This window comes from Diceros bicornis, chromosome 12, assembly GCF_020826845.1.
Source record: "Diceros bicornis minor isolate mBicDic1 chromosome 12, mDicBic1.mat.cur, whole genome shotgun sequence".
Lineage (NCBI taxonomy): Eukaryota > Metazoa > Chordata > Mammalia > Perissodactyla > Rhinocerotidae > Diceros > Diceros bicornis.
Window position 1 is genome coordinate 38,027,553 of NC_080751.1, and position 27,376 is coordinate 38,054,928.

Sequence of the window (27,376 nt, forward strand, 5' to 3'; positions counted from 1 at the left end):
ATAATTAAGCATTTTATTATTATATTTTAATTTCTCATGCAAGTCTGTTTTTAACAAATTGTAATAATTTGGACCTTAAGCTACAACATTTCAATAATTTGTGATATCATAGCTAGTATGTATGCATTAACTCATGGAATGCTGTTGTCAACCCTAAAGTTTATGTCTGAGTCGTCAAAACGGAGAGAAATGTTTATTTGTGTATCAGATAAACTCTGTCACTTAATAACTTTTGATTGATTCCAAAAGGAGCTTGTAATTGGGTGCTCATCTTTACAGGGGACCTTCATTCTTTGAAACAGGTGTCAGGTGTTACCATTACTGCCTCTGTTTTATAAATACATGCAGGGCAGTCAGATAGCTTCTGAAGAGTAGAGGAAGCGGTAGAGAGAGGCAGAGCCAGGCTGGAACGGAGGGTACACACCGCTTCCGCATGAGCTAGCTCTGCCCAAGATACATGCCTCGTTGGTAGAAGCACAGTTTGCTAACTGATGTTGGTGACTCATGAATCTCCAGTGGATGGGAAGAGTAGAGGTGAATATGGCATCAGCTGCAAATATCCAGGGCAGTCAGCTTTACTTGATGGACCTTATCTCCACATGGATTTCACTTTCCCTCAAACCTGCATGTGTCAAAAGAAACCAAACTAACTGATTTGTAGCATATAAATAACACCTTCTCAGAGGAACATCTAGAAGCATAAAGAAGAAAACCATAAAAAAAAAGAAGAAAACCATAATCATCCATAATACCACATATATTTATTTTTCTAGAATATTTGTTTATATAAATATTTAGACTATTTAGAATGTCATAGAACATTTATTTTTAAGAAAATTTGGATCACATGGTATATAGTTTTGTACACTGATTATTATTATTATTTTTTTTGGTGAGGAAGATCAGCCCTGGGCTCACATCCATGCCCACCTTCCTCTACTTTATATGTGGGATGCCTGCCACAGCATGGCTTGATAAGCGGTGCGTAGGTCCCCAACCAGGATCCAAACCTGTGAACCCTGGGCCGCTGAAGCAGAGCGCACAAACTTAACCACTACTCCACCAGGCCAGCCCCTACACTGATTATTTTATCAACATTATATCACAAATATTTTTCATGCCATTAATTATTCTTCAAAAATACAACTTTTAAAAATTATTGCATAAAGTGGTGCAGCCACTATGGAAAACAATATGGAGATTTCTCAAAAAGTTAAAAATAGAAATACCATATGACCCAGTTATCCCCACTACTGGATATTTATCCAAAGAACTTGAAATCAACAATTCAAAGAGACTTATGCACCCGTATGTTCACTGCAGCATTATTCACTATAGCCAAGAAGTGGAAGCAACCCCAGTGCCCATCAACTGATGATTAGATAAAGATATGATATATATATACAATAGAATACTACTCAGCCATAAAAAAGACAAAATCGTCCCATTCGTGACAACATGAATGGACCTTGAGGGTATTATGTTAAGTGAAATAAGACAGAGAAAGACAAACACCCTATGATTTTACTCATATGTGGGAGATAAACTAACACACAGACAGAGAGAACAGTCTGGTGGTTACCAGAGGGGAAGAGGGTTGGGGGGTGGGCACAATGGGTGAAGGGGCACATTTACATGACTGACAAATAACAATGTACAACTGAAATTTCACAATGTTATAAAGTAGTATGACCTCAATAAAAATAAAATAAATAAAAATATCAAACACACAAAAAAATTATTGCATAGTATTCCATTATATGAGCATGCTATAATTAAGCAATAATTTCCTTATTCTTGGACACTTATGGTGCTTCTAATTTTTCACTATTACATGAGATGTCAAGATAAATGTATTTACATATAAACCTTTACCTATATCTCTCTTTTCCTCATAGAATGGATTCTTGAAATGGAATTAATGGGTAAGAGGATGTGAGCATTTTTAGCCTCTTGATATTTATTTATAAATTGCTTTTCTGAAAGTTATTCTGTTTAAGCTTCCCCCTGCTGGGCATGAGTGTGTGGCTCACTGGACACTCATTTTCATCAACTATTATTATCTTTTAAATCTTTGTCAATTTGATAGGCAAAAAATAGTATCTAATTATTGTTTTACTTTGTATTTCTTTGATAAGTAGTGATGTTAATTTATTAATCATTATACTTTCCTTTAAACTGTGTATGTGTCCTTTATTTTCTATTGAAATCTTAGTGATTTAAAAAGTCAATTTTTATAAGCTCTTACATGAAAACACTTTGTCATACTTATAGAAAAGTGTTTTCCCCAGTTTGTTGTTTGGCTTATAATTTTATGATATTTTTGATTCACAGAAGATTTTCATTTTCATATAGTCACATCTATCAGCCTTTTTAAGTTTTTTTTTCTTTTATTACTGTTGTGCTTAGAAAGAGAGTTTCCATCCAGAAAGCAAATAACTATTTGATGAACTTCTCTTCCAGTTTTTTTAAATGGTTTTATTATTTGCAATTCTCTCTCTTTTTTTTTTTTTTTTTGTGAGGAAGATCAGCCCTGAGCTAACATCCATGCCGATCCTCCTCTTTTTGCTGAGGAAGACCGGCTCTGAGCTAACATCTATTGCCAATCCTCCTCCTTTTTTTTTTCCCCCAAAGCCCCAGTAGATAGTCGTACGTCATAGTTGCACATCCTTCTAGTTGCTGTATGTGGGACGCGGCCTCAGCGTGGCCGGAGAAGCAGTGCGTCAGTGCATGCCCGGGATCCGAACCCTGGGCCGCCAGTAGTGGAGCGTGCGCATTTTACCGCTAAGCCACGGGCCGGCCCTATTTGCAATTCTTTTTTTTTTTTTTAATTTTATTTATTTATTTTTTCCCCCAAAGCCCCAGTAGATAATTGTATGTCATAGTTGCACAGCCTTCTAGTTGCTGTATGTGGGACGTGGCCTCAGCATGGCCGAAGAAGCGGTGCCTCTGTGCGTGCCCGGGATCCGAACCTAGGTTGCCAGCAGCGGAGCGCACGCACTTAACTGCTAAGCCACAGGGCCGGCCCTATTTGCAATTCTTTAATTCATACGGACTTAATCTTGGGGCATGGCATGAGGTAAGGACTTTAAATTAATACATTTAAAAAACAACCCATTTTTCCAATATCATTCAATGAATTATCCATCTCTATCCAATGGACTTGTGGTGCTAGTCTTATCAGTAAGTTATAGTCTTAGTCTAATGGCATTTTATTAATTTCCATTCACTTGTACATAGCTCTACATTCCTTTTCCATTTTTATTTGTACATTAGCCTTGTTTACCCAATAGCGTATTTCTTTTTTTTTTTTTTTTTTTGTGAGGAGATGAGCCCTGAGCTAACATCCGCCAATCCTCCTCTTTTTTTGCTGAGGAAGACGGCCCTGGGCTAACATCTGTGCCTATCTTCCTCCACTTTATATGGGACGCCGCCACAGCATGGCTTACCAAGCAGTGCGTCTGTGCGCGCCCGGGATCCGAACCAGCGAACCCCGGGCCGCCGCAGCGGAGCGCGCGCACTTAACCGCTTGCGCCACCGGGCCGGCCCCCCAATAGCGTATTTCTTGACTAAAGAGACATTCTTTTCACTTAATCTGTCTTTCCAATCAAGGTTTACTGGATAAGGCAGGGTTAATCTGCTCAAGGAATTCACAGTCCAGGACTCAGGCAGGTGGAGATGACTACAATAGAAGATAAGTGGTATGGTGGTATGGTATAGAAATGTCAAGGTGCTATGAGAGCACAGAGAAGGCTGTACAGAGGAGGGGAGGCTCAAATTGTCCTGAAGATGAAGAAGAATTTGTCAGGCCAACCAGCGGGGAAAGGGTATTAAAAACAGAGGAAACAGTTAATACAAAGCTCTAAGATGCAGAAACTGTGCGACAAGTTTGGGAAGCCAAAACCGTTGAATATGGCTTGATTACAGGGTGCATATGGGGAGATGAAGCTGAAGGTAAAGGCCAGATGATAAGGGATTGGATTTTATTTAAGTGATGACTAATCCTGGGAGTGATGTGGTTAGATGTGTGGAATTTCTTTGGTAGTGGTACAGAGGACTGATTGGAGGGGCAGAGGACCAAGGCAGGGAAACCATATAAAAGGAGAGAGCAAAGAAGGGCCTGGGGCTGACCAGGTGGCGTAGCAGTTAAGTTTGCACATTCCGCTTCGGCGGCCCATGGTTCGCTGGTTCGGATCCTGGGCGCGGACCTACTCACTGCTCATCAAGACATGCTGAGGCGGCGTCCCATACAGAAGAGCTAAAACTATGCTGCATAACTATGTACTGGGGCTTTGGGGAGAAAAAGGGAAAAAAAGAGGAAGATTGGAAACAGATGTTAGCACAGGGCCAATCATCCTCAAAAGAAAGAAAGAAAGAGAGAAAGAGAGAAAGAGAGAAATGGGTGTGTTAAAAATTAAAAAAAAAGGGCCTGCCCCGTGGCTTAGTGGTTAAGTGCGTGCGCTCTGCTGCTGGCAGCCTGGGTTCAGATCCCGGGCGCGCTCCGACGCATCACTTCTCCGGCCATGCTGAGGCCGTGTCCCACATGCAGCAACTAGAAGGATGTGCAGCTATGACATACAACTATCTACTGGGGCTTTAGGGGGAAAAAAAATAAATAAAATTATAATTAAAAAAAAAAAAAGAAAGGACTGAACTGACGTTGGTGGAGAGGAGGTCCTGGAGAAGAGGGTGCTTGGGAGGTAGAGTCAACAAGATATAGGAGATAAGAAAAAGGGAGCAATTAGGATGACTCTAGTTTTGTGGACTTGGTGATGGGGTAAATGGTTGTACCATTTACAGAGACAAGGAGTAAAGGGGAGGGGCAGGTTTGGCAGTGGATTTTAGGGAAAGAATGAGTTCATATTTGAGTCTGAAATGCTTGTTGTACACCTAGGTACAGATATTTAGTACACTGTTGAAAACCTATATCTGGAGCTAAGAGGAAAGTTTTTGGATTGGATATATGGATAGAGTTATCAGTATCTAAGGTCATAATTGAAGTTGTAAGTGTGTATGAATTAATTACCCAGAAAGAGAAGAAAGGAAAGCTGAGACTGGATCTCTGCGAACACCAATATTTGAGGGACAGACAGAGGAACTAGAGTCCTTAAAGAACATTGAGAAGAAACAATCAGAGGGTTAACGTGCCAGAAGAGAGGAGGGTTATGGAAACTAGGATGGAGAAGTTTTCAAAAAGGAGGAGACAGTTCAAAGAGACAAATGGGAAGAGTTTAAGCTTAGGCAAGAACTGAAATTGTCCACCATGTTTGGCCACCAGGAGGTTGTGGTGATCTTAGGAAGACAAGTTTCAGTGGAGTGATCGGGGGCAGAGTATAGAGTAGGTGGGAATGAATGGAAGATGAGGACAGCCTTTCGCTGACCTTGGAGTGAAAACTGGAGGAAGATACACTTCAGGTCTACATATATTTATTTGAGAACCTACTATGCATCAGTCATCAGGCTCAAGACACTGCAGGGGTGAGGAAGGGAGAGAAGTGAAGGAGACATAGTCATTGTCACTGAGCAGTGCTCACACTAATGAAAGAGACAACAATAATACACTAAAATAAATGCTGGGGTATAGGTAGAAACAGTGTATTTTGAGACCTCCAAGAAGGAACAGAGAAAGTGACGAAGGTGTTTGGGAATGAATGGTGTGAGATGAAGATGTGTTTTATCAGGGCACCCAGCAACACCTGAATCCTGGTCTCAGTTAGCCACCCCTTCCTACATCCTCTCACAGTACATGTAACTCCCAACTCATTCTTTATACCACAACCAGAGGAATTGTCCAAAACACAAATCTGATTACCCCATCCCCATTCCAGTGGCTTCTTGTTGTTCTAAGGACGAAACTCTAATTCCTAATTCCCCAGGGTCCTCATGGTGTGGTCCCTGCCTCATTGAGCCCTTGTCACTCTATCTTCTTTCTGCTCATCCAGCACCTGTGCTCTCCCTTGCCCCCCTCCTCACCCCCATCCCTGCAGGGCTTTGCCCATCCACTGTCCCCTGTCTGAAATGCTCTGCCCCCTCAGTTTTGTCTAGTTAACATCTACTTATCCTTCAGACGTCAGCATGATCATTGTTTCCTCAAAGAAATCTTTACTGACCCTCCCAGGCAGGTCAGATATTCCTGGAGTGCCAAGTAGCTCACCTTTACTGTACTTTTTACAGTAATTCTGTATTTGGGGATTATTTGATTAATATCCATCTCTCACACCAGACTATGAGTTCTGTGAAGCAAAGGTCTTTGTTGTCCATTACACCTTCAGCAATTATCACAATGCATTGTTTATGTAGACAACAAGTACATGATGCATGAATAAATGATGGAAGGAATGAAGGTCTTCATAGAAAATACATACACATAAGTGTATGGCTAGCAAAAGAATACAATGTTATAAGTGGGACTTTGGCTTCAGAACTCATGTTCTACGAGGATCCAGTAAGCAAAGATAGAAAATATGAGAAAATACTTTTGCTTGGGGTAGGGATGACCTAAAGTCAAACCAAAACAGATCTGCCTTACCTCCTTTTCCCTTAATTTCTTACCTGAATCTTGACTCTTTCCACCCCAACAGAGAGGAAAGGCCAGTGATTTAAGAGTGTGATAACCCAAGCAATAACAAAGATGTTAACCCCTAAGCTTGGAGGTTCTCGGGTCACAAGCGATATTTTTTCAAAATGGGCAAAATTTGAGTGTATTTGGTGGCTGAGGGGAAGAAGTCAAGGAAGAAGGTGAAGATATAGGAAAGAGCAGTAGTTGATGAAGCTACTGCAGAGCAACCATAATTAGCCTTATCCATTTCTGGCCTTGCTGGACACTGTAGGAGGAAAACCACATCACAGAACAGTTTGGAGCAAATGGCTGGATGCATACAGGGTTGGTGGTCTGTAGAGCTGATGTTCCAAATGGACAAGGAGTAAAGGTATTGCTAAAGTACAATTTTCAAAAATTTAAAAATGTGATTCTGATACAAAGATGAAATGAACATGTGTCAAAGATTCATCAATTAGTGAGTGAACCAGTGAGATGGTAAAGCTTGTTCCAAGAGCATTGAGAAACTAGGTATTTATAGGCAAAAAAAAAAAAAAAAAGGAATGTTACAGTACATTTGCTAAGTTAGATACAAAACTGGTTGATGTCCCACAGGGCAACAAAACCAGTTTATCTTTTCCACTGGACAGAAGTCATGTGTATCTCGATTGGACAAAAATGTGTAAGTTACCATGTAACTTCACAGCGCCTGGGCTGCAATCAATAGTAAACAGCAAAGTTAAACTTGGATTCTTTCTTCTAGATAACTAAATAATCTTTGGTGAGCCTGTTAAACTGTGCTAAACATTGAAAGGACATGCAGTCATCCTCTTGCTTTGTTTCCAATTTTGGATAATTTTTCTTAAAGACACTGAAGCTGCTGGCAAGAAAGTCGTTCAGGTGATTCTATGAGGTGTAGACTGGAGAAGAGATAAAGGGAAGCCAGAAGGAGGCTGACGGACTGAGATAAAAGGGAGTAGTCAAGGGCAGGCAGTCTAGGTGAGGTCCAGGAGCAGGTGTAGTGAGGGAGAGGGAACAAGAAGATTGGAAGAACAAGAATTTATACTGAAAGATAGAGAGATGGAGCAGTTCCAGGGGTTCTCAGAGTGCAGAGTGTAGCCACAGCAGAGGACTGCTAAAGTTCCAAATCTAAGGAGCTAGAAGGCTGGGTTTCATGTTGGATGCATTGCCCACATGGATATTGACTTCTAGTTCTTCCTGAATCAGTCAGGATTTAACCAGAGAAGCAGAAATATTATGAATGATATAGAATAAAGGATTTATTATATGGATTATATAGAATTACACTATTGTGGAAACTGGTGGAAGACAGCAAGGCTGTTGCCTCTGTATCTAGTGTTGAGCCTTCAGTCACTATAGGTTACTGTACTGGCAGTCAGAAAAGAAAGCTGGACCTGAATGAGAGTGAGGATGAATGGGAACTGATGAGGACAAACTAAAACCCACTACTTCCAACTCTGATGCTATGGGTGCCCTGTGGGAGATGCTGGCTCCTTCACTTGCAGCCACATGTACTTGAACCAGACTGTGGAGAAGCTGAAGGAATTCTGGTGGGAGCTAGGAGAGCTGTGGGCGTGGGTATTGCCTCACGCCTGTGAGCTAGCAGAGCATGTGGGCTGCCTCAGTGCCTGGTGCCCTGCATTTACCTTCAGAGCATGGCTGCTGCCCCCCTCACATCTTCCAAATACCACACAAATTTCTCTTGTAGCCAACACTTACCAGGAATATCCAGGGTAGGGAATTCTGGGAAACACAGTTCCAGCTCAGCTAAGTTAACACCACATTCTCAACACCAAGCACAGTGCCTAAGATCAGACTCTATCTAGAGGGTGCCTAATAAATTGCGGGGATTTCTTATCAAAAGTACCTTTACAACAAACTACGGATACCTGCAACAACATGGATGAATCTCAAGAACACTATGCTAAGCAATAAAAGCCAGACTGAAAGAGTATATACTGTATAATTCCACTTGTATGGAATTCTAGAACAGGCAAAGCTAATGTAAAGTGATAGAAATCAAAACAAAGTTTCCCAGGACAGGGGTAGGGTTGGGAGGAGAGTGACTGGGAAAGGGCACAAGGAAATTTGGCTGGGGGCCGGTGTGGAGGATGGGGGGTGGGTGGTAATGGAAATATTCTTTATTTTGATAGAGATGTTACTTAGTATATATGCATATACAAACAAGTATGCATTTGTCAAAACTCCCTGAACTCCCCTAAGATCTGTGCATTTATTGTATGTAAATTACATTTCAATTTCCAAAAAAAAAAAGAAAAGTAAAGAAAAATGGTGCCCTTAGAGCTAATGACAGATTAATAAGCAACCAAGGAAAACATATCACATGCTATTTCTTTACATCTGCCTACAGGGCCTCATCAATGCGCATTCTTGCTCTAAGATTGGAAAAGGATCAGACGAGCCTGCAACTCCAAGATTTCTCTCCTTCAGCCAAAAGAGAAATCAGAGGGGAGGAGAAGCTGGTAGGAGCCCAAGACAAAACAACTAATAAAAAGCCTAGGCAGATAAACTTAACCGTTGAACGGCAGAACTGGGATTTTTATTCCTTTTCTCCAAAATCTAAATTCATAGTCTGTTCAACAGAGATTTGATTTCTAAACTGCATCTAGCTCTCAGTGCACACGTTTGTGTGTGTGTGTGAAAGAGAGAGAGAGAGAGACTCATAAACATTCCAAATAATGGAAATCATCATAAAGGTGAAGCTAGTGGAAATAGTTTCACGGTACTCAGAGGAACTGGGTTCCACAGCCCCACAGGGACCTGAATCTCTGTCCTGCTTTCCCCACGTCTTCTAGACCGGCCTCATTATCATGATGTTTGCATTTTTGTAAGCAACATCAAATAACCAAAAAATGACCTCCTTTTCCACCATTTGGCCATTTGGTGACACTCATTTGCAAGGGAGCACAGTGTTCTCTTCTATAACGCATTTAGCCCAGGCAAGGCAACTTAAGGCATAAATGCTAAGATGGAGGCAGAGAGGAGGTTTGCCCCAAGATCCAAGCAGGGGTGGGAGTGGAGACCCTGAAAGGATGGAGAGACCTAAAAGGAGGGGCTGGGGGCTGGAGCTTGTTGGGAAAGGCTTTCCCTCCACTCTCTGGTCTTAGCAGGACGAACAGACTGCATAAGCAGGTACCCTCAGAGGTCCCCACTGGTGCATTTACTTACTTTTACTTACAGTCCTTTTACAAGCTCGGGTTAATTTTTAACTTCCCTTGGTGAGATAAAAAACAAAGGCGGGAACTCAGACTGCGTAACAGTGGCATCCTCACCCCAGAGCTGGTTTCTACAGCTCTTGCTCTTTGTCCCCAAGTCTCCTCCCCTCTCCTTTGTCTCCAGGCCCCGGAGGAAGGCTGAGAGAATGATCACGTGCCGCAAACGGGCTGTGTTCCTGGCAGTGCCCTGTGTTCCCTGCTGAGACCAAGATTCCCAGTATTTCAGGTGGCTGCCCCATTTTTTCTTTTCCCTTTTGTTTTTATTGTTCGTGTGGCTGTGCATCCACAACCTTGGGATTCCCCCAACCTCAAACTCCAAAATCCAATCCCTTAGATTTCAGTGGAAACTTTTTTAAAAAGCAACATTAAGCTAATATATTCTTACCGCAGAAAAGAAGCTTTGTTCTGTTTCTCCCTAAACTGATGCTCACTAGTACTTTTCAGACCTTGAAAGATATGTGAACTATTTATTTGTAGGAAAAGCACCAGATGGAGGTGCTTTTAAAAACAACCAAGTGGGGCCGGCCCCGTGGCTTAGCGGTTAAGTGCGCGCGCTCCGCAGCTGGCGGCCCAGGTTCGGATCCCGAGCGCGCACCGACCTGATGCACCGCTTCTCCCGCCATGCTGAGGCCACGTCCCACATACAGCAACTAGACGGATGTGCAGCTATGACATACAACTATCCACTGGGGCTTTGGGGGAAAAATAAATAAATAAAATTAAAAAAAAAAAATGAAAACAACCAAGCACTCAGAATCCTTCCCTCCCCTTTCTCTGATGATACCACCTTTTTAAAGGCTCCTTCATATATCACTCAAAATAGCTAGAGTGTAAAGAATTATTTCCCGAGACATTGTTACTCTGCTGCAATTGCATGGCAAATATTTCATTAACGCTTTTCTCCCTTTCCTGACTGAGCTGTTGCATCTGGGGTCAGCCTATTAATACTACACGGGAAAATGGCTCTTCATCCCCAGCACACTCTGTGCTGTGCTGCGGGGCCTGGTATCCAGTAGATGCCAGATAAATATCTATGACGGAATGAATGAAGAACAGTCTGGGGAAAGAAGAAGCTGGAGATTTCGAAAATGGGAGAGTTCCTCCCAGAATAACCAAGAATTGACCGTGTCTGTAAAAGTACACCTTTTCCTTTTTGCTTAGCTAATTATTGGAGAAATTTTCAGAGAAAAACATTATTGTAAACAGAGGAAGCTTTAGGAGCCTGAAAAGCCTTTAGACCCCAGAACCGCTGGGACCCCAGACCTTAAGACACAGATAAGGAGGTAGTCTTGGTCTTGGTCCTGCCCACTCACAGGCTCAGAGTGGACACAGCTACTGGTTATTTTACGTCTAGAAAAATTAATTAAGTCATTGCAGTATGCTCAGCTTAAGAAGTTGCTGTGATCCTGGGGAAGGGGTAGAGGGGGACTGGTGTCTAGAATGTCCTGACCACCACTTTCTGCTCTGGGCTAGAGGGATGCCAGAAATATTTGGTAAAATGTTGCCCAAAACATCCCTCCCAGACCCCTGGCTGCTCTGGGGAGATGGTACTGGTTGCTCAGTTGACCACACAGACCTAAGTCCAAATTCTGTCTGTGTCCTGAGTTGAGTAGCCTGATTAAAGAGAAGTAGATACTGTGAGGCAAGGTATTATCTACAAAGAAAACTCAGACAATCAGTTTAAGCACTGGAGATTTAGTGGAATGGAGAGCTGCCCCTGAAAAGACCAAAGACCAGGGGACGGTGAGGGTGGGGGATGCGAAGTTGCACATGGGAAAGGGATTGACAGTCCAGGATTGGTTGGTCTTAGGAGAGCTTGGCATGGCTGATTGCTGGGCCCCAAGTCCATTTGTTGAGGCTGATAGTACAGTCCCAAGTTCACCATCAAGTTGTATTTCTGCTGATACTGACCCATTTTTCTGGAAGCAGTCATTCTGCATCCTTCTTTAGGGGCCCCGACTACTTGTGATTTCATACTTTCTAGGCTCAGCATCCTGCAGCACATAAATCTAAATGCACACAAAATGATAACAATTCATTTATCAAACCTTAGCACTATTGATATTCGGGACTGGATCATTGTTGTGGGGGGCTGTCCTGTAGAACACTATTGTAGGATATTTTGCAACATCCCTGGCCTCTACCCACTAGATGCCAGTAGCATCCTCCAGTTGTGACAACAAAAAATGTCTCTAGACATTGCCAAATGTCCCTGGATGGCAAAACCACCTTAGTTGAAAACCACTGCCTCAGACACATTACCCTCCGTGAAATTCTTCACACAGGCTGCTGTGTGAAGCAGTATTAGTTCGTCCATCTACTGGAACAAAACCAAGAAACCCAACATCAGTTCATGTTGAATTTAAGAATGCTCCTGCCCAAGTCTACCTTGACTGGGATAAATCTAAGGGTCAGTCAGCTTGGGGTCCAGGCTTTAGAGGGTCCTGCTCTAGGCCTGTTCCAGCGGTGTGATTCCCATGGGGTGAGGGTCAACAGAACCAAGAGAATATGCCCACTAGAGCCTGTGCCTCCTTCCAGACCACATTCTGGGTACTCAGAACACCAACATTTCTTGCTGAAAAGGGTCAAGTCTGCTTTCAAGGCTGACATGGCCTCTACTCTGGGTCCTTTTTCCAGACGGTGGGCCATGCCACTGGGGAGGCCCAAATGGGGCCAACGGGTATGCGGATGGAGCTTGGACATGCAGGCTATACTCTTACCTTGGATCCTGCAAATGTTAGACAAGGGCCTGCCCCCTCCGTATATCACCAGCTTTCTAATAAAATGTAGTTGATAAGAGATCATTAGCAGTTCCTCATCTTCTCGGTACCTTCTCCATCTTCACCACCTTCCTCAGCCTCTGCAGAACGTGGTGATGAACACTGGCCCCATGTGGAGGATGAGAAGGGAAAAGACGAGATTCTGAGAACCCAGAGAATTGCCCCCTTCTCAAGCAGGGGCTAGACAGCTTTATACCTCTCCAATGAGCAGAGACTACCTAATTATGCTCTGTTGGTGAAACACTCCCCAGAAAAACACCAGCATTCCTGGTAGATTTGTTTCCCTCTTCTTGTCTCTAATCGACACATAAGACCGGCTTCTCCACAGTCAGGCATTATTTGGTTAATGTCTGCCCCTCCCCCCCCTCCCCCCCTCCTCCCCCCCTCCTCCCCCTCCTCCTCCAAGTCTGGTTGATCCTCCTCTAGGGGGAATGAATCACTCTTTTGATTTTGAGCCCCTACAGCCCCGTTACTCAGACCTTGACTAATCACTTACCTATTCCATTACACCTTGCACTGAGGCGTGTTTCATCAGAGATTACTCCTCAAAGACAGAGGGCATCTGACTTATCTGGCTTTCCCCAGTGGGCCTAGCACAAGGCCTCACACACAGGGTGCAGTTGCTCCAGTGTTTCTCACTGAATAAATTAACTTTAAAATTCGACCTGGTTGGGATTAAAGTCACTGAGTTTTATGAGAAAACCAGTCCAACCAGTTCCCTCCTTCATGGCTCTTAGATCCTGAGGCTGGTTTATTTTGTCAACTTAGAGCCTTGCTATCAACACTCACTTCACACCTGGGCCCCCAGAGCTTTTTTGCCTTGTAAAGACTGGAAACATCAGGGAAAAGTAAATGTTAGGGATCGTATTCATTTCCTAGGGCTGCTGTAACAAAGTATCACAAACTTGGTGACTTAAAACAATAGAAATTTATTCTCTTAGTGTTCTGGAGGCTAGATATCCAAAATCAAGGTGTTGGCAGGGCCACGCTCCCTCAGAGGGCCCGAGGGGAGGATCCTTCCATGCCTCTTCCAACCTCTGGTGGTTGTGGCAATCCTGGGTATTCCTAGGCTTATAGATGTATCATTCCAATCTCTGCCTCCATTGTCACATGGCACTTTCCCTGTGTATCTTCTCTCTCTGTGTCCAAATTTCCCTATTTTTATAAGGACACCAGTCACTGGTTAGGGACCACCCTAATCCAGTATGACCACATCTTAACTTGACTACATCTGCAAAGACCATGTTTCCAAATAAGGTCACATTCACAGTGACAGGGGGTTAGGACTTGAACATATCTTTTTAGCGCACACAACTCCATCCACTGCAGGGATGAAAGAGCTGAATTTCCACAGCCTTTGGTAAAGCTGTCTTGGAGCATGTATGACTCTAAGGCTGTGTGAGCTTGTTCTCCTGTCTTCTCTCTCCATGTAAGGCTTTGCAATCCGGAATACTTGATTTGAGTCCTAGCTCCACCATATGTGCAACCTCAGATAAACTACATATCCCAGAATACCTTCACATTTTGTTATACCTCTTCACATAAAATTTAAGAACCTTACAACAATATATTTCTGGTTCTTCTCTCCCATCCTTTGGGCTATTACGATCACATATTTTACTTCTACATATGTTATAAACCCCATAATACATTTTTATTGTTTTTCGCTTTAAACAGTATCAAATTTGGAAAAGTTTTGGCTGTAAATTCTTCAAATATGTGTATTTTTTGCCCTCCCTCATTTTGGGGCGGCTTCAATTATGTCAGATCATTTGATATTGTCCCACAGATCACTGAGGTTCTGTTTTTTTTTTTTTTTTTTGCTGAGGAAGATCTGCCCTGAGCTCACATCTGCTGCCAATCTTCCTCTTTTTGTATGTGAGCTACTGCCACAGCATGGCCACTGACAGAAAAGTGGTGTAGGTCCACGCCTGGGAACCGAACCTGAGCCAGTGAAGTGGAGTGTACTGAACTTAACCACTAGGCTACCAGGGCTAGCCCATCTGTTCATTTTTTTTTTTTTTTGTGAGGACGATTAGCCCTGAACTAACATGCAGTGCCAATCCTCCCCTTTTCCTGAGGAAGATTGGCCCTGGGCTAACATCTGTGCCCATCTTTCTCTACTTCACATGGGACGTCGCCACAGCACAGCTTGACAAGCAGCGTGTCGGCACAAGCCTGGGATCCGAACCTGTGGAACCCCAGGCTGCAGAAGCGGAGTGCGCACTTAACCTCTACACCACTGGGCTGGCCCCTGTTCATTTTTTTTTTTTTTTTTTAAGGATTTTATTTATTTTATTTTTTCCCCCCAAAGCCCCAGTAGATAGTTGTATGTCATAGCTGCACATCATTCTAGTTGTTGTATGTGGGACTCGGCCTCAGGATGGACGGAGAAGTGGTGCCTCGATGCGCACCCGGGATCCGAACCCAGGCCACCAGCATTGCAGCGCACGCACTTAACCACCAAGCCACAGGGCCGGCCCCCCTGTTCATTTTTTAAAGTCTTTTTTTCTTTGCTTCACTTTGGCTGGTTTCTATTGCTATGTCTCAAGTTCAGTAATCTTTTCTTCTGCAGTATCTTATCTCCTGTTAATTCCGTCTCTAGAAATTCCATTTGGTTTTTTTGGTGTCTTCCATTTCTCTTCTCACTGTGTTCATGTTTTCATGGAGTCTCACTCCATTCATGTACATCTCACTATTCAGCAAAGATTCAAGGGGACCCCCAAGCTCTTTCTCTTTTGTAACCCTAACCTCTCTGGAATTCTGTGCTACAAATTCCAGCTAGTCTCCACCCCTACCCCCTATCTCTCTCTCCTCAACTCAGCAAGTCCCCTGGGCTATCCCTGTGCCATGGTCTAGAATGTGCCTCCAGGCAGAAAACCAGAGCAATCATCGTTCTCCCTTCAATGGTTTCCCTTCTCTTAGGGATCTCAGACTTGTGCTGCCTGTTGTCCAATGTCTAACAACATTTGTTTTATTTTATTTTTTTATAATTATTTATTTATTTATTTATTTATTCCCCCAAAGCCCCAGCAGATAGTTGTATGTCATAGCTGCACATCCTTCTAGTCGCTGCATGTGGGACGCGGCCTCAGCATGGCCAGAGAAGCAGTGCGTTGGTGCGCACCCGGGATCTGAACCTGGGCCACCAGCAGCGGACTGCGCGCACTTAACCGCTAAGCCACGGGGCCGGCCCATAACATTTGTTTTAGATATTTTTGTCTAGTTTTCTGGTTGTTCACAGTGAGAGGGTAAATCTGATTCCTGCTATTCCATTATGGCCAGAAGTGAAAATTCTGGGTAAATTATTTCGCCTCTCTGAGCCTCAGTTTCTTCGTCTATAAAAGAGTCAATAATTTCTATATCCCAGGGATAATGTGAGGATTAAGTGAGATAATGTCTGCTTACAGTAGTAACTACCACTTGCTGAGTGGCTTAGTATGTGCCAGGCCTCATCCTAAGCACTTTACATTAGCTATTTCATGTTATTTGAACTTCACAACAACTCTGATTGAAAGGTATTATTAACCCCATTATACGGAGGAGAAGTTTAAGTAAATTGTCCCAGGTCAAATAGCTGATAAACGCAGAGCTGGAATCCTTATTCCCAAGCCCATATTAACTGTGGGTTATAGGAGCTTGAGGCGGTGCCTGGCACATAGCAGGAATTTGAGAATCCAAATGTTAGACTCTCCCTTTACTCCATTATCCTCCCCCGATACTTGGCCGCTCAAAGGATATAGAATTGTAATAGATGCCAAAGTTTATCTTGGGAAATTCAATTTCTGGTATTGGGTTCTTTCTCCCGGCATCCTCCCTGGGATATTCTCTCTCAAACTGCTCTAAAATCCATCGGCTTCCTTTGCCTTCACTGCCACCCTTCTGGTCCAGACGACTGTTCCCTGCCCGGACTCCTGCTCCCACTCTGGCATTTCTAACTTATCTCCTCATCACAGCCCCAGTTGTTCCTTCAAAATGCAAATCTGATCCAGTCTCTTTCCTGTTTAAACTCTTCGGAGATCTATTAGAATAAAGCCTAAAAATCTTTTTCGAGTCCACAGGATCTGCGTGGTTTGGCCCCCACCTGGTTCTCCAGCTGCTTCTCACACTGCACGTGCCTTCAGTCTCCCAGCCACTCATTATCCTGTTGTCATTTCCCCAAATATGCTGTCACGCAACTGGGCTTTTACCTTTCCTCGTGTGTCTATATGATAACGAATTGCCATTTTAATGAAAATGTCTGGGTTCTTCTTCTTTTTTTTTTTCTTGTGAGGAAGATCTGCCCTGAGCTGATCCATGCTAATCCTCTTCTTTTTGCTGAGGAAGACCGGCTCTGAGCTAACATCTATTGCAAATCCTCCTCCTTTTTTTTTTTCCCCAAAGCCCAAAGCCCCAGTAGATAGTTGTATGTCATAGTTGCACATCCGTCTAGTTGCTGTATGTGGGACGTGGCCTCAGCATGGCCAGAGAAGCGGTGCGTCGGTGTGATGCCGGGATCTGAACCCGGGCCGCCAGTAGCGGAGCGCGCCCACTTAACCGCTAAGCCACGGGGCCGGCCCTAGGTTCTTCTAATTTCTATTTTTACCTGAGACTCTCTGCTAATCCTCTGGGACTTGCCAAGGCTTGGTTCTGGTTGGCCATCCAGGCAAACTCTTAAGCCTTGGTCCTTATGCTGACGCCCTGCCACAGAATTCAAAATGTCTTAATTTACCTTATTAACTCAACGGAGAACATTGGCTCCTGAATGAGGATTGTTATACTGCACGTGGAAATTTCACAAAATGGCCTTAGGATTGTCACCTCAAAATGTTGTCTATAAAGCACAGATTGGTGGCTAGGACTAACCTTGGACAAGTCTTTTTTTTGCTGAGGAAGATTCACCCTGAGCTAACATCTGTGCCATTCTTCTTCTATTTTGTACGTGGGTCGCCATCACAGCATGGCTGCCGACAAGTGGTGTAGGTCTGCACCTGGGAACCGAACCCAGGCCGCCAAAGTGGAGTGTGCCAAGCTTAACCACTAGGCCATGAGACCAGCCCTGGACAAGTCTTTTCTTATACCAGAGAAGGCCCGGAAGTTTCTTCCAGTCTCTTTGTTCCCAGATAGAATAATGAGCCCCACATCTTCTCCTCTATGTTCAGGGCTTCCACAGAAGCTAATGAGACAGGGTCCATAAATGGCCTTGAGTTCCTTGGTGAGAGACAGTGCATATGTAAATATTACATGCTGAAGTTCGTAATAGAAGTGTGTAATAAAGTCTGACATCATCATTCTAAGATGCGACATTGCTCAATTGTGAGCAACCAGTGAGACTATTGAAATGACCCATTAGAAGTTCATGAGAAAAACATGGAGAGGGAAGGTAGCTCCTGGGGGGGTGGTGGAAAGCTCCATGAGGGATCATGGGTTCTTTAACTGTATCCTCTTCAGAGCTTAGTCCAATATGGAATATATAGGAGCCGCTCAGGATAGGCTGATTATCACCTGTAAAGGTTATCAGAGGTGATTCTGTGCTTGGAACACATAAGAGAGAAGCAGCCTCTCTAATGAGATCACTGGGGCTCTGTGAAAGAACCAGTGCTTGGCAGAGTTGGTTGCTCATCAAACCTTGGCTGAGTGTTTGACCCCGCAGTAGCTGGTTAGATTCAACGCTGGCTTCAGTGAGGGGTGAAGAGGCAGCTACATAGATGGTAGCCTAGTCTCTTCCACTTAAATATGTCTCGCCCCAAAACTAGCAGCCCCACCTTTAGAGTTCAGTTCCTTTGGGTTACCTTCCCCTTGTTAAGATGTGAACACCTTGCCACGAATGGTGAACGAGTTTTCTTTTTCCCCAGTAGGACTTCTAGTGGAGGATCATACCCTACCCCGATGAGAGATGCAGAGGTAAAGCCTGAGGAAGGCATCCTGGGAGGAAACACTCCTTTAGATAATGTCCAAGCGTGTAAAAAGGCACTGGTTCCCAGAAGGAACCCAGAAGGCAGAGGAAGGGGCAAGGAAGGGTCTCATGGCCAAACACCAGCACGTAGCTTGGGACAAGATTTGGCTAATTGTGGATTGGGACAGGGTGAAGGAAAACATGTCCCACATAGGAAATTCTCTGGCGCTCATACGGCAGATTTATACTCAGTTATAGGCATGATTAGGAAAGAGTTTGGAAGCCAGGACTGTCACTAGGAGAGCTGGGTCCACAGTTAGGAGGCAGGATCTCAAGCTGGAGGGCCTGGTGTTTCAGGGACAAGAGATTCAGACTCAAATGCCACTGACTTGACCTGCCTTCAAGGTATTGATGTCAGGTATGCTGGGAAGGCTCTCTACCTCGTGCAATGTTTTCCCCAACTGCTCACTGATGCCTGACATTCCTTTGAATGGGGAGCAAAGCCTGCCTTACAGAGCGAAAGAGCAAGCTTAAAATGACCATGAAAGGAAGGAGGAAGAGAGAAAGAGAAAGTGAGAGAGAGAAAGAGAGAATGTATGCATGACACTGAAGGAGGCAAAGAAAGTCCAGCTGGCCTTCGCCTGGGGTCTGGGGGGGTCTAGGGTCTATCATTTTGCTCAAGGCCATCCCAATGGGGAAATCTGTTTTCTCCCTCACGACAGCAACAGAAGCTATTTCAGAACGGCTTTAAGGTTCCCCAGAATTAGGAAACAGAAGAAAACAAGGCCTTTCTTCTAGGCAAGTAACTAAGATTATGAAGGTGGTGGGAGGTGAAGAGAGGGGCTCAAATTCTTTATTTCAATTCTTTAATAGTTCTCAGTTGCCACTCTGAAATGCAGTACTGCTCTCTGCTGGCGACAGTGTGGTACAGCTCTTCAAAAACAGGGACGACTGGCAAGTCCTTTTCACACGGCTGGGAAAGACTGAGGCGTTGACTCTCAAAGTGAGGTGGGAGACAAATCTAACATGGAATGATTTTCCAACCACCACGCTCCCTCAGAAAACACCGCTTGGTGTCTTTGGCTTTGCATTTAAACAGGTATATCTAGCTTCTCCAGCTTGTGCTTAGCAAATTAGGTGACTTTGGCATAAATGTTCAAAGAACAATGGCTCCGAGCCCCACCCACCTGATTGCAGGCCCTTGGCCCCCTCCCAAAGCCTCCCTCAGAGACTCTGCAGTGCTCTCAGGGGTGGAGGCTCACGGTCCGGGGCTGTGGGCACCGTGGAGAGTCCACCGTGTTCTTCTCGCTGGCTCCTGGCCCTGCACCGTCTCTTGGCCAAAATGCCCTTTGAAGGAAAGTTCCACTGCACTGCTGACTGGCCCTGGCGCTGCTGAGTCTCCACTCTGACACAGTTACCAGTCCTGCTGGTGCCCGTTTCTGGGCAGACATAGGAGAAAGGGCCCAGCAGAGATTCGGGATTTATTCAGGTAGCTTGTATGACCAAATCACTGAAGGTAAAGGCTTTCGGTTGCCTGTGCTGTGTTTGGGTATTAACACAAGCTCACATGCTTGGGGGCTTTTGTTCATTCTTGTGAAACTGGATCTCCACAAATGGATTCTAAAATCAAAGTGAAAACTTTACTAGTATTTTCTCTCTGTTCCTTTATAATATTTACTCAAAATATGTTTTCATTTTCTTTAGAGGCCACCAAAACCTTCCATAATGAAGTGTGGGTACATATCCATCAAATCCTTTAGGATGAGAAATGGAGCCTAAAGTAGAAGATGTTCTCAACACTACTCTCCAGTAACCAGTGGTATTAAGTATTAGGGTTAAACTTCACCTTGGGGAGAAAAAAAGAAAATGTTTATGGACCTTTCTCAAAGCGCACTGGGAAACATGAAACACGGCTCTGATTTCAGGGGCTGGTAAATGCAAGCATATTCCAGGTTTTAAAAGCAATTAAATGCAAGTTATTACTTCTGACACAAACAAACCAGACCCCCAAGACCCTGAGGTGCTTTTTACAATCTGGAAGAAGCTGACGAGGCGACAGTGATCTGAATCTGAGGATGCTCAACCATTACTCCTTAGGCCTTCGTTGATGTTTTCGTTACTGCAGTGGGGAGCATCCCACCTCTCTAATGCCCGTCTGAGGACCCATCTCAGCCCTGATAGTAGCAACTGGGAGCAAGAAAACTTGCTGAGGACCTAAACCGAAGATGTGTGTGTTGAAAGTTGTAGCCGTGGGTGTGCAACCAGTGCGGTCTCACGAGGCCCCACCCTCAGAAGGGCGCCATGCTCAAAGGGTCCTGCACTTGGGGGTTAATGCTCTGTGGCCAGTGTCTTGATACTTTTACCTTTAATCATTTTAAGAATTATTAAAGAAGGTAATTTTAAGAATAATTTCACCATTCTTAATAACGTTATCTTTGAATTTATGTTTTGTAAGTGAAGTCTGGTGGGATAATGAAGCATGCACCGGGGCTTGGAGCCTCACTCATGCACGGCCTGCCTCTTGCTGCCTCCCTGGGATGGGTTCTCCGCTGTCTGTCTGATGCCAGCCCTGATATCAGTTCCCCCACGTTAAACCCAGCGTATATGGGGTTAAAACCAAAGGTGCTCATCTCCTTTCCCTGCTTCTTTGTTACATTCATATGTAAATATCAGTTTTTTAAAACTTTGTATCCCTGAACTTCACAAGGCAGATAGAAGTTACAAATTGTTAAAAGCCCAGGTGGCCAATTGGGCTTACACTGAAGTTGTGGCTAGTTATGGGTCTTTCAAAGTTTTATTACAGGGAAACTGATATCCAGAGAATATCAAGAAGCTGAAGCTTCCCAGACCCCAGCTCCTTGGCTTCTTGGCGCCAGAATCCACCATCTACCAAGGACACCCACCTGCAATTCCCTTATCTTGCCATTCTCCTCCCTGTCAGCAACCTCACAAGGCCAAATGCAGCCTAGTGGGAAAGCCCCAACCAGCAAGGCCACAGGCTCCCCCTCCCTACAAGCAGCCGCATTCCTCACAACCTTTAAAACCCCTTGCCTCCCATCTTTTGGGGAGACAGGTCGAATTTAAGGGCTTACTCTCTTGTCTCCCAGCTGACATCACCCGAAATAAAAACCCTTTCCTTGCCATAAGCCTGGCATCCCAGTTTTTATTTGGCCCCTCTTATGTGGCAGATAAAGAACCTGGGTATGTGTCTGGTAACATGTTCCCTGCTCCCTGGCTCCCCTGGACCTGCCTGGCTTTTGCCTCCCTGTCTTTGCCCCACAACGCTGTCACCCTCCGCCCCTGGTAGAGGCCTGGGTATGGGCACAGGGAGAATTGCAGTTGAGCACATGTGCCTGCAGCACCTCCAGGAGAGGCATGGTGGCAGCTGTCCCTGCCCTGGGCCGGCAGTGCCACATTTGGCGGGTAGCAGCAGAGGGGAGACCCTCTTCCACCCCTCATCCAGGTACTGAGCATGACCTGGCACAGAGGTTTAATCCTGTGGGGCTCTCCCATCCACCTTGGGATCTGCCCGGAGCATGGCATGTCAGTCTGGTGGCTGGCCAGAGGACCGGAGGAGGAGTCCCAGGGCGGGTGGCTGTGTGTGCTTATGCAGTCAGGGGGCAGCCCACGTTCACCCCACTGCAGTGCCTGTGAGGGTCTGCACTCAGCCTACAAATATCCCTGTGCCCCAGGATGCATAACATTAAATAACAAATACACACCCCGAGAGGGTGAGAGACAGAGACCATGGGAGAAAGGGAAAAGTTTCATATTTTAATGGCACTTTTCCCCTGCTTTTTGAACAAGGGACCCTGATTTTCATTTTGCACTGGGATTCATAAATTAGGGATCTGGCCCTGGCTGTAGCAGAGGGTAGGGACCGTCTTTCTGGTTCTGTCTATATGGCATCTTAAGTTACTGGGCTTTCTTAAAGATGACTTATCAAGTTTTCATGGGTACAGAGGAACTTCTCCAGGGGTGGGGGTCACACAGGTAGCCACCGACAACCTGAGAATAATGAGTGAGAATAAATATTTGCTGAGTGAATTGATGGATAAATGAATGAAGGAATAAAACAACAAACTAAAGAAAACCACAAGGCATAAATGTGTGATGGGCCCAAAATATGATCCTCCTAGTTTTATTTGCCTTAGAACAGGAGGCAGAGGCTAAGGAGGAAAAATTTGTGGCATAGAGAGTCCTTGAGGGCTCTGGAGGGAAGGTGGGTCCTCAATCGTGCTGTCGGGGCTGCTGTGGGCAGTCCAGGCTCCTCTGCTGGTCAGTCTTTCCTGTCTACTGTACCTCCCCCTCACTGCTTTAACACTGATGTCTAGAAGACCTTCATCCTGTAGAGCAGTCGGACCTTTGTAACGAGGAAAGTCAGAAGCCTTGACATGGAATTTCTCCTCCTCGGAGGAAATACTGTACCTTATGAACCTCTGTTGTTTTGTCTCCAAAAGTCTCAAGCTGCAATAATCCCAAGTTGCTCGCAGCACAGAGAATGTGGCTGGTATTTAATCAGAATGCCCCATAGCGTGCACTGTGTCCACGCTCCCTTCCTCCCTGCCTGTCAGTGCCTCTCCAGCTGGTCTCTACCTTCTCCTTAAGCCCTCTCTGCCTGCGCCAGCGCCCTGAGTTTTCTCTTCTGAACTCACAGAGCACGGACTGCGACTCCAACTTTCCCGGGTGTGCTATTATTTCGGCATTTGCTGTGTGGCTTTTAGAGGCTCATTGCCTCTTTGAGGCCAAGGATTGTGTTGTTCCCTTCTCTCGAATCGCTCTCAAGGCCAATCCCAGGCTTGAGCACCAAGTACGTTGACTCTGCTCCAGCCACTCAGCCCTCTCACTGTTCCTCCATCACCCTGGACCTGCCTGCACCACAGGGCCTTGGCACCTGCTCTCTCCCTGCCTGGAAAACCCTTGCCCCAGCCATCTGCAGGGCTGGATCCCTCCTCTCTTTCAGGCCTTTGCTCAAATGTCACCTCATCCCTGAACCTTCCCTGACCACCTTGTTGAACATTCCAAACCTTCTCTTACTACCTTCATCCCCTATCTCATTCCTCAACTTTATTTTCCTCTAAGGTACTATCACCATCAGGCATTCTAAATAAAAAACTTATTTATTTATTTAGTGTCTGCCTTTCAAGTCTAGAAGAAGGACATATAAGGGTGGTGACTTCATCTGTTTCTTCACTGACATATTCTTACTATCTAGAACGTTTCCTGGCACATAGTAGATACTCAGACAACATGTGTTGAATTAAACACAGAACATGCTCGACAGGTTCTTATTTATTTCAGTTGAAGTCCCACTGCACGGTGTGGCTCTTGAAGGCAGCTTCCCCGTCAGGGTCGGAGAGAACAAGAGAGGAACTTGGGGGATAAGAAATCATTTCTGTCTCACAGTTAGTTAAATTTGCTACCTATCTGAATTCCTGGATAGTCATAAAGACCCGTGGTCAACCAATGCACTTTCGTGCTCCAGGCCCAGAGAGCTCAGCTATTTAGGGCCTGGAGTGGGGAGGCCAGAGTCGCGGGTCCCCTCCTGGTGTGGGTCAGGGCACTTGGTCCAGTTCCACAATCCAGCCAGGGCACAGGGAAACCGAATGAGAAAATGTGGGCAAACAGAGTGGAGGGTGTCATGCCAACACAGACTGTAGCTCACTTGTTCCCTCCTTCAACAACTGTGTAATAATCTCCTATTGGAATGGAGACAGGATCAGGGAACCAGAGATTGTTGAACAAAATGGAGATCTATCCTGTTCTCCACGCCAGTTAACAATTGGAGCATGGGTTCTGCAGGACCCACGGGGGAGGGAGCTATGTGCTGTAGAGGAGGCTGTGCCCCTCTTTGTGGGGCCTTCAGGTGGGCTCAGCTTTAAGGGTAGCATTGATCATGAGGAGATTGCAGGGAGAACATTCCAGGTGGGCAGAGCTGTCCAATCAGGGTGACTCTCGGGACTCCTGTTGGGCTAGACCTGTTTCCTCTTTCCTGGGGCCACCGATGGCCTGACTGAGCCAGCTGTATGCTAGGCTGGAGACGCAGGCAGCACGGGGAGGAGGGTAGGAGCTGGGGACCCACAGATGAAGGGAGCCAGGCCTGGATTAAAGCAACTCTGAAAGGCAAAACCCTCTGCATGCTTTTTAGGGCACTTAGGGATTACAGTAAGGAGTCTAATAAAAAAACTAAGATGTCCATTATTTACGTCATTCCAAGTATAAAAGAAATATGGAAACTCCTTTGCTTACAAACTTCCAACTTCCAGTTATGCAGATACCACGAGCTATAAGCAAGAGCAAAAAGACTTCTGCCCATCTCTACCATAGGTGGCCATCGCTGATGCCCAGGAATGTGGGGTTGGGGACTAGCTGGCATTTTCAGCTTATTCTAGAAGCCCAGGACTCCGCATCTTGTCTTCTTACACTAAAAACCTGGAATGGGCTGGCCCAACCCAGGGGCAGCCTGCGAGTTCTCGCACTGGAACGAAAGCCTTCGAGGCACACGCCCATTCCGCCCCCGGTACTCTTGTAGTCACAAGAGACAAATGCTGCCCTGTCTTCTTAGCAAATGGCTGAGAGTACACTTACCTGCACGAGTGGAAGGGATTGTGAGTCTGTGTCCTGAAAAAGGAATGCTGAAGTAGAAAAAGTTTCCCTTAAAAAAACAAACAAAACAAAAAACCTGGCCTCTGCAAACAGGTGCTTCTCCCAGGTTCTTGGCTTCCAAGTTCACCTCCTGGCTTAGCTGTGGAGGATGATGACTGAGAACCCGGAAGCAGTTCCTCATTTGCAAGTCAATGGACAGCGTTTTAGATAAAAAAGAAAAGCGCAGGTAAACTTCTCTCCTTCTTTCTGCTATTAGGAACAGTCTTGTATTGTTCCCTTTCAAGAACTTCCCAGAAGTCAATGGCTTCTTGGCTCCTAAAGGCAGATCTGGAAGGGCCTTGAAGATAGAGAGAGAAGCTGAGGGCATAATGGTTTAAGACTTGGCACAGGCAGCCATGACCTGGTGAGCTGGGGCTGGGTGGAAAAGTAATAAAACAATCACGGCTAACATTCATTGAGTGTCCATGTGTGCCATGTGCTGTTCTACGTGCCTTCCACTTAATCCTCACTATCAACGCACACGTCGTAGACACGGAGACTTGAGCACAAGAGAACACAGCAACGTGTCCAAGGTCATACACAGCTAGCAAGTGGCACAACCGGTATTCAAACCCTAACAGTCTGATTCCAGAATCTGTGCTTTTAGTGCCAGGATGAAAAGCCAACCCCTAAGGACACAGGCTGTGGCCAGGAGTCCAAGAGGTGGAGCAGCGAAGGAAAACAGCACGAGTGCACCTGGGGGTTGGTGGAGGGCTTCCTGGTTCACTTAGGAGGATTTGGGGATTCACAGACCAGTAAGTTCCCCCCAGATGTTTTTATTTTGTCGAGTAAAAACATTTGAAAATCTTCTAAAATCATTTCATTTCATAAAATAAATGTAATTTCCATGCAAAGAAGGACACAATCTCAGACTAAAGGCCCGTCTTTTAAGTTGAATCAATCCACCTTTGTAAAAGCCTCTCTCCGTTGTCCTTAGCTCCCTGTCTCAGCGTGGGCTGGTGAAAATGTCCTCATGGTGGCACCTGTCTCAGGACCCTCATCTCGGACCCCTGCAGTCCCTTGTTTGATCCTCATAAACCCTCTGCAAGGCAGCGGAGAAAGTCTTGTTAACCTCTGCTTTATTAATGAAGAAACCAAAGCCCAGAGAAGTCAAGAAATTTAAGGACACACGATATAAAAAACGGCAGGGCCAGGTTACAAACCCAGGTGTTTAGACCTCAGGTCAAGTGTTCTTTCCTTGTGCACATCAAGTCATTCACCAGACGAACTGACTGGCCACCAGACTGATTCCTGTCTGAGGACCTGAATGTTCAGAAAGAGAGGGAGCATTTGTAAGTTGTTTCCATTGACAGGGCTCAGAACGGAATAGCACAGCTGGCTGAGAGGCAGTCTCTGGCTTCAGGACAAGATGAGAAGCCCCTTAGGAGTAAGGAAGGAACATATTTTCTCTTCTATCCCCAGGCCCAGCCTAGCACAGAGGTGGGCACACAGGCTTGGCAAGAAATCCTTCCAGCTTAGAAATGGGAGTATGGTTTGAATGCCAGTTTTTATTTAACAGGATTTTACTGTGGAAACAAGGGAGGAAGGGGAAAAAAATCTCAGACAATTTGATAGGATGCTACTGGGATAAGGGAAAAAAAGATGGAGTCCGGAAAAGACTTGATGGAGGCACCCTGGGCGGTGAGGGGTGGAGCAGGCAGCAAGAAGGGGCTTGTCCCTGGGGGTGGGTGGGTGGGTGGCAGGGAGGCAGGAGCACTAAAAGTGGCTTCCTACTGTTCTTAGCATCAAGGCCTCACTTCTGGTTATGGCCCGCAGTGCCTAATGGCCTGGCCCCTGCCTACTGCTCTTGCGTTACCTCCACCACTCTCCGTACTCTAAATGTACCCCATGGGACCCCACCTCAGGACCTTTGAACATGCTATTCCTACTTCTGGGAATGCTATTTTTTTAACCAGCACTTATGAATGCCTATTCATCCTTTGATGACTTCCCTGACCCCTGTCTACCAGTTGGAGGGGTAGACAGCCCAGAGCCACAGCAGCTCACCTCCAAAAGCAGTGAATGCCTAGATGTACACTGTGTGCACAGAGCACAGGGGCAGCACCTTGACCAATGGAGTGCTCATGAGGGCCATGGGAGCACCAAGGAGCACTTATTATCTTGTCCTGGGTGGAGTCAGCACCTGAACCTTTCCTTCATAACCTTGTTATAGTCTGCAGTTGTGTATCCGGGTGATTGTCTGGTTAATGTTCTTTTCTCTACTAAGTAGTCTGCCACCTGTGGGCAGGGCTTTGTTTTTGGTGGCCATCGTGTCTGCAGC

General features: G+C 45.3%; 1 long non-coding RNA gene across 1 annotated transcript; it reads right to left on the reverse strand.

Moving 5' to 3' along the window:
* LOC131411989 (uncharacterized) lies at positions 1-25,154 on the reverse strand. Its single transcript, XR_009221683.1, has 4 exons — positions 25,039-25,154; positions 12,516-12,677; positions 11,707-11,804; positions 1-622 (listed from the first exon to the last, which is right to left on the reverse strand). It is a non-coding gene; the product is annotated as an uncharacterized LOC131411989 (long non-coding RNA).
* Positions 25,155-27,376: the final 2,222 nt, after the last annotated feature.